Source organism: Anomaloglossus baeobatrachus, chromosome 2, assembly GCF_048569485.1.
Source record: "Anomaloglossus baeobatrachus isolate aAnoBae1 chromosome 2, aAnoBae1.hap1, whole genome shotgun sequence".
NCBI lineage: Eukaryota > Metazoa > Chordata > Amphibia > Anura > Aromobatidae > Anomaloglossus > Anomaloglossus baeobatrachus.
In genome coordinates, this window is record NC_134354.1 from 544,414,924 (window position 1) to 544,427,954 (window position 13,031).

The window sequence follows — 13,031 nt, forward strand, 5'->3', positions numbered from 1 at the left end:
GCCAAGTGCTTCCTCTAAGTCTTCCAACAGGATGTCTTGATGCAACAAATCCCTTTCTTCGTTAGCTAGTGTGGGGGGAGAGAGAGAGCATCCAAATATTGTTCAATCTCAGTCTCTGTAAGGTCACAGTCTGATGTGTATAGTCACATACAATACCTCTTTATCTCCCTCACTATATCCTCACTTTCCGTTACAAGATCACCCGACTCCATCTTCAGCCTATTTATATATGAAGATCCTTCCTGTGCCCTATTGACCGTGGCTAGTAGGTGCCCTACTCCTTCCCCCTCTATGAAGCATTTCTGTTTGAGGAAGTAGCGTTTATTTGCTGCCGCCGACATGGGATTTTCTTTGAGTGACGTTTGTGCCTTCTCTAGAGTTTCATCTGTCGGGTTGAGCACCACCGCAGCCTCCGCAACAGATACTTCCTGAATTATACTCATTTAGTTGGAAATATTCTAAAATAGTATCATGCAAAGACCCCCCTATAAACTGGATCCAGAAGGGATTAAGTTTCCAGATAGGCCTAGACAGGTTGAGGGGGTTTCCCCATGAAAGTGTAACATGGAGTGGTGAGTGATCAGATACACCTCTAGGTAGATAGGCCACCATTTGTACATATGAGGTCATAATTGTGTTCCCAATAGCCAGGTCTATCCGTGACATAGTGTGGTGGGAGCTAGAGTAGCAGGAAAACTGTTTGGATGTGGGGTTTTGGATGCACCAAAGGCCTACCAAACCTAGCTCTGTCAGCATTCTAGTAAATGAAGTTGAGGCTGTGTCCTCTGATATGTTCCCCGAATGTAGCTTATCTAGATAAGGATGTAAATATGTGTTAAAATCTAAGGGGGAAGGAGTCTAAAACAGACAAGATTCCTTTTACTGGTTCGACTTAGTATGGTGGAGGGATATACAAACATGTATAATAGCTGATTAAATCAGCCATCATCTGCCAGGGAAGATGCAGCTGGGCATTTGAGCCCATATCAAAGGCAAGAACACGTGCTTTGATGGACATGTATGATAAAGGTCGTAAAGGGGTTAAAGCAATGTTCTAGTAAACTCATTCTTGTCAAAATTTTGAAAATACTTTTTCTGCTCAGTGAGATATTGATTAAATTTTTACTTTTCATAGGGTATATGCTCATTTTTGCTGAGCACAGTACATTTAATTAACTAAGACAGCACACAGATAATATATTCAAAATAGAAGAGTCTTTATATTTACCAAAGTATGAAAATACCCAAAAGACACCGTAGTACAAATGTATAAACATTTTTATTTTTATCAATGCATAGGGTATACATAACAATGATTTAAGAGAAAAACCGGAGTGAGTAAGTGATAGAGGGGAAGAACCCCACGTGACCCAGGAAGGAATCTCAGATCTCACATAGGACCTGCAAGGATGTTTAAAATATGCTAATAGGTAACCTCATGCAAGTGCAAAAGAGATGCTAGCACAATAAGAACCAAGGTCTACTGTATAGCCAATCAATGAGGAGCTTACCTAGCAAGCAGATCACCAGTTAGTCCTGGTGTACACGTGGGGACCGGCGTCCCAACACGTGTTTCGTCTAGTGCTTCGTCGGGGGACAATGAATAAAAGTGCATGGTATGGGGTTTAAAAAGGAACCTAATTGTCATAGTCACGCCTCTACAACCGCGCGTCATGGTGTGACTCACCGCTACGGACCGCGCTGTGGCTCAGTATCGGCAGCGAAGACCCGGCGGAAGAAAGACTTCCGGTGACGTCACCAGCACTTCCGGTTCTTCGCTGCGACGAGCGTCGCCACAGACGCGAACAAAGGGGCGGGTATGGCACCAGCACCACGTCAAATGCACCTCCCATCAATGAGATGGCAGGTCCAACTCCGTCAGTCAAGTCAGACACAGTGCGGCTTTAGAATATGAGTATACCATAGACGCTTATATATAGTTTAGAACATTGGATGTCCGCTTTTGCCAGCTTTATAAATAAGGATAGGAAGGAATTAGATTGAAAAAGACATTTAAAGGAAAGAGGAGCAGACGTCTGCAAGAGTATATAATAGACATGTAGACATAGATACGCATATAACAATATCAGCATAGATATAACTGTAAACAATCGATGTCTGTTTCCTCCATGAATCCAGAGCCTTTAGAGCTCATTACTAAGGCATAATTGCCACGTAGGCCTCCATTCCTTCCAGACCAAGCTGAACCGCGAACATGATGGCAAAACCAGGGGGGGAGGGGGGGAGGAGGGGTGTTTTCTGACAAGAAGAGGGTCCCTTTTGAACTAAACAAAATAAAAAACACACTGTTAAAAGAGTCATACTAGGGTAACCAAAAACATATAGCATGAACATAAGTACTGTTGTATAAAAGAGGCAGCGCAATATCTTCCGCAAAAACAAATGGAGGTCTTTGATCACTGAAAAGAGATTGAAGTTAGTTTGGGGCACAAAGGACAACCCCAACTTCAACATCTATGCTGATATTGTTATATGCGTATCTATGTCTACATGTCTATTATATACTCTTGCAGACGTCTGCTCCTCTTTCCTTTAAATGTCTTTTTCAATCTAATTCCTTCCTATCCTTATTTATAAAGCTGGCAAAAGCGGACATCCAATGTTCTAAACTATATATAAGCGTCTATGGTATACTCATATTCTAAAGCCGCACTGTGTCTGACTTGACTGAAGGAGCTGGACCTGCCATCTCATTGATGGGAGGTGCATTTGACGTGGTGCTGGTGCGATACCCGCCCCTTTGTTCGCGTCTGTGGCGACGCTCGTCGCAGCGAAGAACCGGAAGTGCTGGTGACGTCACCGGAAGTCTTTCTTCCGCCGGGTGTTCGCTGCCGATACTGAGCCACAGCGGTGAGTCAGACCATGACGCGCGGTTGTAGAGGCGTGACTATGACAATTAGGCTCCTTTTTAAACCCCATACCATGCACTTTTATTCATTGTCCCCCGACAAAGCACTAGACGAAACACGTGTTGGGACGCCGGTCCCCACGTGTACACCAGGATTAACTGGTGATCTGCTTGCTAGGTAAGCTCCTCATTGATTGGCTATACAGTAGACCTTGGTTCTTATTGTGTTAGCATCTCTTTTGCACTTGCATGAGGTTACCTATTAGCATATTTTAAACATCCTTGCAGGTCCTATGTGAGATCTGAGATTCCTTCCTGGGTCACGTGGGGTTCTTCCCCTCTATCACTTACTCACTCCGGTTTTTCTCTTAAATCATTGTTATGTATACCCTATGCATTGATAAAAATAAAAATGTTTATACATTTGTACTACGGTGTCTTTTGGGTATTTTCATACTTTGGTAAATATAAAGACTCTTCTATTTTGAATATAGTAATCCATTGAGTTGTTGCCTATAATTGCTATCTGTGGTTCCTTATGTTATACAGCACACAGATAATACTAGATTGAAGTGTCATATTTTGCTAGATGGCTGGACGCATCATAAACAGCACAATACAATACAAAACTGCATAGATCTTCACTCCAGGGCCAGAAGGTTCAGTATGCATCGCCAAACCCACCTGGAGATGAAGCTCCATTAGTATGCTAAGCTGTGTCCCCAATCTAATGCTGGCCAGCCCTTTTCCTTATATTTTGGTCTGGGCCCCTGATTGCAGTACCACCTACAGTCAGGGCCAGAAATATTTGGACAGTGACACAAGTTTTGTTATTTTAGCTGTTTACAAAAACATGTTCAGAAATACAATTATATATATAATATGGGCTGAAAGTGCACACTCCCAGCTGCAATATGAGAGTTTTCACATCCAAATCGGAGAAAGGGTTTAGGAATCATAGCTCTGTAATGCATAGCCTCCTCTTTTTCAAGGGACCAAAAGTAATTGGACAAGGGACTCTAAGGGCTGCAATTAACTCTGAAGGCGTCTCCCTCGTTAACCTGTAATCAATGAAGTAGTTAAAAGGTCTGGGGTTGATTACAGGTGTGTGGTTTTGCATTTGGAAGCTGTTGCTGTGACCAGACAACATGCGGTCTAAGGAACTCTCAATTGAGGTGAAGCAGAACATCCTGAGGCTGAAAAAAAAGAAAAAATCCATCAGAGAGATAGCAGACATGCTTGGAGTAGCAAAATCAACAGTCAGGTACATTATGAGAAAAAAGGAATTGACTGGTGAGCTTGGGAACTCAAAAAGGCCTGGGCGTCCACGGATGACAACAGTGGTGGATGATCGCCGCATACTTTCTTTGGTGAAGAAGAACCCATTCACAACATCAACTGAAGTCCAGAACACTCTCAGTGAAGTAGGTGTATCTGTCTCTAAGTCAACAGTAAAGAGAAGACTCCATGAAAGTAAATACAAAGGGTTCACATCTAGATGCAAACCATTCATCAATTCCAAAAATAGACAGGCCAGAGTTAAATTTACTGAAAAACACCTCATGAAGCCAGCTCAGTTCTGGAAAAGTATTCTATGGACAGATGAGACAAAGATCAACCTGTACCAGAATGATGGGAAGAAAAAAGTTTGGAGAAGAAAGGGAACGGCACATGATCCAAGGCACACCACATCCTCTGTAAAACATGGTGGAGGCAACGTGATGGCATGGGCATGCATGGCTTTCAATGGCACTGGGTCACTTGTGTTTATTGATGACATAACAGCAGACAAGAGTAGCCGGATGAATTCTGAAGTGTACCGGGATATACTTTCAGTCCAGATTCAGCCAAATGCCGCAAAGTTGATCGGACGGCGCTTCATAGTACAGATGGACAATGACCCCAAGCATACAGCCAAAGCTACCCAGGAGCTCATGAGTGCAAAAAAGTGGAACATTCTGCAATGGCCAAGTCCATCACCAGATCTTAACCCAATTGAGCATGCATTTCACTTGCTCAAATCCAGACTTAAGACGGAAAGACCCACAAACAAGCAAGACCTGAAGGCTGCGGCTGTAAAGGCCTGGCAAAGCATTAAGAATGAGGAAACCCAGCGTTTGGTGATGTCCATGGGTTCCAGACTTAAGGCAGTGATTGTCTCCAAAGGATTCGCAACAAAATATTGAAAATAAAAATATTTTGTTTGGGTTTGGTTTATTTGTCCAATTACTTTTGACCTCCTAAAATGTGGAGTGTTTGTAAAGAAATGTGTACAATTCCTACAATTTCTATCAGATATTTTTGTTCAAACCTTCAAATTAAACGTTACAATCTGCACTTGAATTCTGTTGTAGAGGTTTCATTTCAAATCCAATGTGGTGGCATGCAGAGCCCAACTCGCAAAAATTGTGTCACTGTCCAAATATTTCTGGACCTAACTGTATATTGCCCTGACGTGCAGTACTATAAACATATCCAGGGAAGATTCAAGAAATGTATGGTAGTACCCTTGGCTAAATATAGGTGCTTACTTTTAAAGGCAGTTCAGATCTATCATACAGAAAAAACCTTTGGCACTTAGGAAATTGCAGCTGAGAGAGTTGTGGTGTTATAGATTCTTCAATATATGCAGCTCAAAAGGTAAAGAGTAGTGCTGAGTAGAGATGAGCGAACCGGTCGCGGTTCGGCTCAAGTTCGGTTCGCCGAACAGAGGTCTCGTTCGAGTTCGGTTCGGCGAACCGGTTCGGCGAACCACTCGAACCGCATAGGAAACAATGGGAGGCAATCACAAACACATAAAAACACCTAGAAAACACCCTCAAAGGTGTCCAAAAGGTGACAAACAACTCACAACACAACAGAAACACATGGGAAAGTGACAAGGACATATACTCGTGCGAAAACAAAAGAGCTGGAAAAGGAAAAAAAGGAGGAGACACAGATATAGGCATGGCATGCCCTTCTAAAATCATGTAAAACACCGCAAGGTTACTCCAAGCGGAGTATCCCTTTTTTCCAAAAACTGGGCCCCACACACACCCACCCCTTCAGTGGCAGCACTTGCTCCCCAGTTGTACACTTCACAGGTAGATTTGCATCAAGCACATTCAAAAATACGCCATCATTAACCATCCCCAGGATGACACCGGGGTAGGTAGCTAAGTCTTTCCTGATCCCAGCTCTGTTCATCTTGGATCATTTTTAAAAACACTGTAAGCAAGGGTTACTCCAAGCGGAGTCTCCCTTTTTCCAAAAATTGGGCCCCACACACACCCACCCCTTCAGTGGCAGCATTTGTGCCCCAGTTGTACACTTCACATGTAGATTTGCATCAAGCACATTCAAAAATACACCATCCTTAACCGTCCCCAGGATGACCCCGGGGTAGGTAGCTAAGTCTTTCCTGATCCCAGCTCTGTTCATCTTGGATCATTTTTAAAAACACTATAAGCAAGGATAACTCCAAGCGGAGTCTCCCTTTTTTCCAAAAATTGGGCCACACACACACCCACCCCTTCAGTGGCAGCACTTGTGCCCCAGTTGTATACTTCACAGCTAGATTTGCATCAAGCACATTCAAAATCCACAAGCATTTACTCTCCCCAGGATGAAACAGGGGTAGTAAATTCCTTGTGGATCCATGACTTGTTCATTTTGATGAACGTTAGTCTGTCCACATTGTCAATGGACAGACGCGTGTGCTTATCTGTCAGCACACACCCAGCAGCACTGAAGACACGTTCAGAGACAACGCTGGCAGCTGGATATGACAAAATCTCCAAGGCGTAAGTGGAGAGCTCTGGCCATTTTTCAAGATTTGAAGCCCAAAATGAGCAAGGCTCCATTTGCAAAGTAATGGCATCGATGTTCATTTGGAGATATTCCTGTATCATCCTCTCCAGCCGTTGACTATGTGTCAGACTTGTTGTCTCTGGTGGTCTTGCAAAGGATGGTCTAAAAAAATTATAAAAAGATTCAATAAAATTGCTGTTACCAGCACCAGATACGGTGCTTCTGGTACGGGTAGACTGTTAAAGATGACGAGACCGTCTTATGTTTGTCAAGTTACAACTGGGAGATTCACTCCCTGCACCATGGTTATTTGGTGGAAAAGCTGAGCTAAGATCGAGTAACAGCTTCTGCTGATACTCCTGCATACGTGCGTCCCTTTCTATGGCTGGAATTATGTCACAAAATTTGGACTTGTACCGGGGATCTAATAGTGTGGCAAGCCAGTAGTCATCATCACTTCTAATTTTGACAATACGAGGGTCATATTGGAGGTAGTGCAGCAAGAAGGCGCTCATGTGTCTTGCCCAGCAATGCGGACCAAGTCCACGCTGTGTTTGTGGCATAGAGGTGCTAACCGTTCTTTCTTCCTTTGACATCTCCCCCCAACCTCTTTCAACAGAAATTTGACCAAGGTCTCCCTCATCAGCTGAGTCTTCCATGTCCATGGACAGTTCGTCCTCCATTTATTCATGTTCTCCTGCACCTTCCTCAACATTTTGCCTGCTACTATGCGCCTTTGTTGATCCCTGTCCCCCATGGTCCCATGTCTGCAGCGTTGGTGATGATGAACGTCTGGACCTTGGTGATGTTGTTGTCTCTTGCGCATATGAATCCTCCTGTAGTTCCTCCCTTTCCTGTTGTCCCACCCCCTGACTCCAAATAGTGTTTAGCGTGTGCTCCAGCATGTAAATGACTGGAATTGTCATGCTGATAATGGCATTGTCAGCGCTAAACATATTCGTCGCCATGTCGAAACTGTGCAGAAGGGTGCATAGGTCCTTGATCTGAGACCACTCCATCAGGGTGATGTGCCCCACCTCTGCATCTCGTTGGCCCAGGCTATACGTCATGACGTATTGCACCAGGGCTCGACGGTGCTGCCACAGTCACTGTAACATGTGGAGAGTCTAATTCCAGCGTGTCGGCACATCGCATTTCAGGCGATGAACCGGCAGGCCGAAAGACTTCTAGAGCGATGCAAGTCGCTCAGCAGCGGTGGTTGAACGGCGGAAGTGAGTAGACAGTTTTCGTGCCCTATTCAGAAGGCCATCTAGGCCGGGATAGTGTGTTAAAAATTGCTGGACAACAAGGTTCAACACGTGAGCCATACAAGGCACGTGTGTCACCTTGCCCAGGCGAAGGGCCGCACCCAGATTTGCAGCATTGTCGCACACAGCCTTACCAGGCTGCAGATTGAGGGGAGACAACCATTTATTAAACTCAGTCTCCAGAGCTGCCCACAACTCTTATTTTCAAGATATTTCAAGCTAAAGACCGCCTGATGCCGTTGCGCTCTGCTGCCAGCATAGTAATGAGGGGTGCGTGATTCCTTCTGCGCAGTTAGAACGCTGGTGGCCTGACCAGGCAGGCGTGGGGCGGAGGTGGAGGACCCAGATGAGGTGGAGGAGGCAGAAGCAGTGGTGGAACTTGGACAGACAGAGGATTGACACACAAGTCGTGGGGACGGCAAGACTTGTGCAGCAGACCCTTCACCATCTATCACCATAGCTACCCAGTGCCCAGTCAGTGACATGTAACGTTCCTGTCCATGCTTACTGGTCCAAGTATCGGTGGTGAAATGCACCCGTTCACACACAGAGTTTCTCAAGGAAGCGGTGATGTTGTGTGCGACATGCTGGTGTAGCGCAAGCACACCTTTCTTAGAGAAGTAGTGGCGACTGGGCATCTGGTACTGGGGCACAGCGACAGACATAAGGTCTCTAAAATCCTGTGTGTCAACCAGGCGGAAAGGCAGCATTTCGGTAGCCAAGAGCTTACAGAGGGATAAAGTCAACCTCTTAGCTTTGTCATGGGTCGCAGGAAATGGCCTTTTATTTGTCCACATCTGAGGGACAGAGATCTGGCTGCTGTGTGTAGACGGTGTTGAGTAGGGTGTCCCTGGAAAAATGCAGGTTTGTGAGGAAAGTGCAGGCGTAGACATGATGTTGCCTTCATCCAACGTTGGTGCTATCGATGTTTGAGAGAGCTGTACACACGCACTTGTTTCCCCTTCCAAACCAATTGACGACCTACCAAGCAAACTGACTGTTGCGGTTACAGTGGTGGAAGTTGTGCGTGGAAAACCAGGTGTGACAGCTGTCCCCATAGTCCTAGAAGATCAAGAGCGTGCGGATGCACTGGAAGAGGCAGGCGGTGGATGGTTTGCTCCACTAGGCCGCATTGCAGCACAGTGAGCTTCCCACTGGGACATATGATATTTATTCATGTGACGATTCATGGAAGAAGTTGTCAAACTGCTGAGGTTTTGCCCTCTACTAACAGAATCACGACAAATTTTACAGATCACATAATTTGGGCGATCTTTTGCTACGTCAAAAAAGGACCAGGCTAGGCAAGGCTTAGAGGGCATGCGACCTGCTGATCCACCCCAACTAGTGCTCAGAGGCACAGTGGTGGCTGAGGATGCAGTTGTAGACGTGCTACCAATACTCCGACTCTGTCCAGGAAGGCACAAGGTAACTTCGTCGTCGGTTGCATCCTCCTCCACCGCTTCTGTTGACCTCCTCGAGTGCCTGTCTGTGGATTGACAGTAGGTGGGATCTAGAACTTCCTCATCAATTGTTGTGTTTGCATTCCCCTCACCCTCAGATCGAGCCTCTTCTTGCCCTGACCGAATATTTAAGTTGTCATCCCAATCTGGTATCTGCGTCTCATCGTCATCAGTATGTTCCTCATTGTCTATTACAACAGGTGTTTCAGTTTGTGAATAAGGGTCAACATTATGCTCAGAAACTTGTTCATCACAGCCTGAATCTGAGTCACAAAGGTTCTGGGCATCACTGCAGACCATTTCCTGGTCTGTACTCACTGTAGCTTGGGAGCAGACCTCTGATTCCCAGGCTATAGTGTGACTGAACAGCCCTGCAGACTCAGCCATCTCAGTTCCACCATACTGTGCAGGGCGGATGGAGACTTCAGCCCTGGGAGAAAGCAAGTGTGATTGGGATGACAACTCAGAGGACTGGTGTTTTTTGGATGCGGTAGTTGAGGTGGCGGAGAGGGCACTGTTGGACCACTTGAGATCCATTCAAGCATTTTCTTTTTTTGGCCATTATCTACCTTTGTTCCATTTGTTCGTGTCCGTAAAAAAGGGAGCACATCGGATTGTCCATGGTAAGTAGTAGACATCTTACTTTTGCTGGAAGATGGTCTATCTTCAGCAGATGTTAATGGAGCTCTGCCACTTTCCCCACGGACAAACCCTTTTTTTCCTTTTCCAACACGCCTCTTCCCCTTTCCACCAGCATCTGTCATTTTGCCACTCATTTTGATTGCGACAAGATTGTGCACTTAAAATGTGGTAGTAAAAATTGAGAGTTGGTGTAGATTCCAGCGGTGGTCTATCTTTATTAACAGCAGAATAAACAACAATATCTATTCCTGACAATGCAACTATGGCCCTTAAACTGCCAGCATAGTTTGCTAGTATAATGGCTTAGTAACAATGAGTTTGAGTGTGCAATGCAGTGGTGCTGCAAATAGCTTTGCACTAGTGGGACACTAATGGAAGTCCAACAGCCACTTTTAGGATGCCACTAAGTTTACTAAGTGTTTGCTAGTATAATGGCTTAGTAACAATGAGCTTGAGTGTGCAATGCAGAGGTGCTGCAAATAGATTTGCACTAGTGGGACACTAATGGAAGTCCAACAGCCACTTTTAGGATGCCACTAAGTTTACTAAGTGTTTGCTAGTATAATGGCTTAGTAACAATGAGCTTGAGTGTGCAATGCAGAGGTGCTGCAAATAGATTTGCACTAGTGGGACACTAATGGAAGTCCAACAGACACTTTTAGGATGCCACTAAGTTTACTCAGTGTTTGCTAGTATAATGGCTTAGTAACAATGAGCTTGAGTGTGCAAAGGGCAGGAGGCTACAGTGGCAGGGTTGTGGGTCAGTGTACAGGAAAAGACTTTCTATCCTTCCTAATGGGGAAATGCAGCGAGGAAGTCCCTGAGCTTAGCTACACAGATGCTGTTATCTTTTCTAGATGTTAAAATCTGTTTCCACGGACCTGACTGTCACCTATGGCTCTAAGCCTGCTGTTATTAGCCCTTATAAGGGCTAATAGAAACTTCTATCCCTATTCTGTATAGCACTGTGTGTAGAGCGTACACAGCAGTATCGGAGACAGGAGCTACGCCAGCGGTGACTGACACCCAGACGCAGAAGAGATAATGGCGTTCGGACGGGCAGATACCCGTTGTTAGAATGCAGGGACATGTGACATGGACATCCTATCACACATGCCGTTGCTTCTCTGGCTAAAAGTCCACTTAGCTGTGTGTGTGTCTGGGATTGGCTGACATGCTCGCCCGCCCCACTACACGAGCGCGCTTAGGGAAGGAAGACAAGGGAAAAAAAAATAGCGCCATTATCCCAGCAGCAGTGATTTGAATGCGCTGTTCCCACACACTGTACGCTGAAATTTCATAATAGTGTGAGTCACAGAGTGACTTACACTATTACAGCGGAAAGCCAGCTAGTAATTAGCTTGGCTTTTTGCTGCTAGAACCGTTCTCGATCGTAACTAGAACTGTCGAGCTTTAGCAAAAAGCTCGAGTTCTAGTTCGATCTAGAACAGCCCCCAAAATCACTCGAACCGTGAACTGGAGAACCACGAACCGGGCTCAACACTAGTGCTGAGCAAAAAGTAAGTGTATTTGTATTCAGATTATTCGTAACTAATCCCAAAAGTACTATTTCGTATTTGTCATGAATAACAAACCTAATGCCAGTCAATTGGGAACCTGTATATTTTTCTTACTTTGCCAAATAATGGAATAACACTCGTAAGCATTATCCAATCATGAATAGATACTATTCACCCTTCACTACTAATGAATGCTCTAACATCATAGCTCCTAACTGTCAAAATTTGAGAGCTTAGTCCCACTGTCCTGGCATTCACTTTTCTTGTCCCAGCTCCTCCTCTGTGCAGTGCATAAATGAAACTCTCCTCTGTCCTGGTTTCCACATGCTAGAGCTTGTGAATTCCTTGTTCATAGGTAGCAGCTCTATTATTGTGCCACTGCCTAGACTGAGAACTCTATATATACGTACAGTATATCTCTGTGAAGGTGAAGGAAAAATCAGATTTTTTTATTCCTATAAAACTTCTAGAAAGTAATGAGAAAAGATTACAATTTTTTTTTCATTTTTATCACTCCCTGGGACTCAAATCAACAGCTCTCAAAAATATTAGCAAGAGCACTAGCTGTTACGCCACACACTCTGCTGATGTCACAGGTTGAGTTTTCTATTCTTGAAGCTGTAGTGCAGCCTGACTCCACAGGCAGATTATACTGAACTGAACATAAAAATCCATTATACAGAGCAATATATTTATATGTTCTTTATTCCAGAAGGAGAATAACAGATTTTTTTCTCTTTTAAAAAATTAACTAAAAATTATAAAAATTAGAATAATGAAAAATGTTGAATGCACTTTTTATAAAATGATAAACATCAAAAATCAGCATATAGCATGGCTATATTTGATGTCCCTGTAATTGTAACGACCCGCACAGGCCAGGGGTCAGATTAGTTATAGGGACTGGTAAAAGGTGTAAAAACATTGCATGGTTGAATATTTTTTTCTATTAAACGCATAAAAAATGTAAAATAAAATGTATTGCTGAGGCCGTGTTCACACATAGAGTAAATGCAAATTTTTTCTCCATGTGTCCGCACCACGCAACGCAATAGCAAGCTTCTCTGATTATTGCATGTTTTTTGCATCTTTTATGCGTTTTCTTCCATATTTGCTACATGTTTATTGCAGATGTGTAGTAGTGTACTACACTAAAGGCTGCTTTACACGCAACGACATTGCTAGCAATGTCGCTGGTGAAAGCACCTGCCCCTGTCGGTTGTGCGTCATGGGCAAATCGCTGCCCGTGGCACACAACATCACAAGGACCCGTCATACGGACTTACCAGCCTAGCGATGTCGCTGTGGCCGGCAAACCGCCTCCTTTCTAAGGGGGGCGTTTCGTGCGGCGTCACAGTGACGTCACATGGCAGCCGTCCAATAGAATCGGAGGGGCAGAGAAACAGCTGAAAGAAAGTGATGCCCACCTTTTGCTGGAGGATGCAGGTAAGGTGTTGTTCCTCATTCCTGGGGTGTC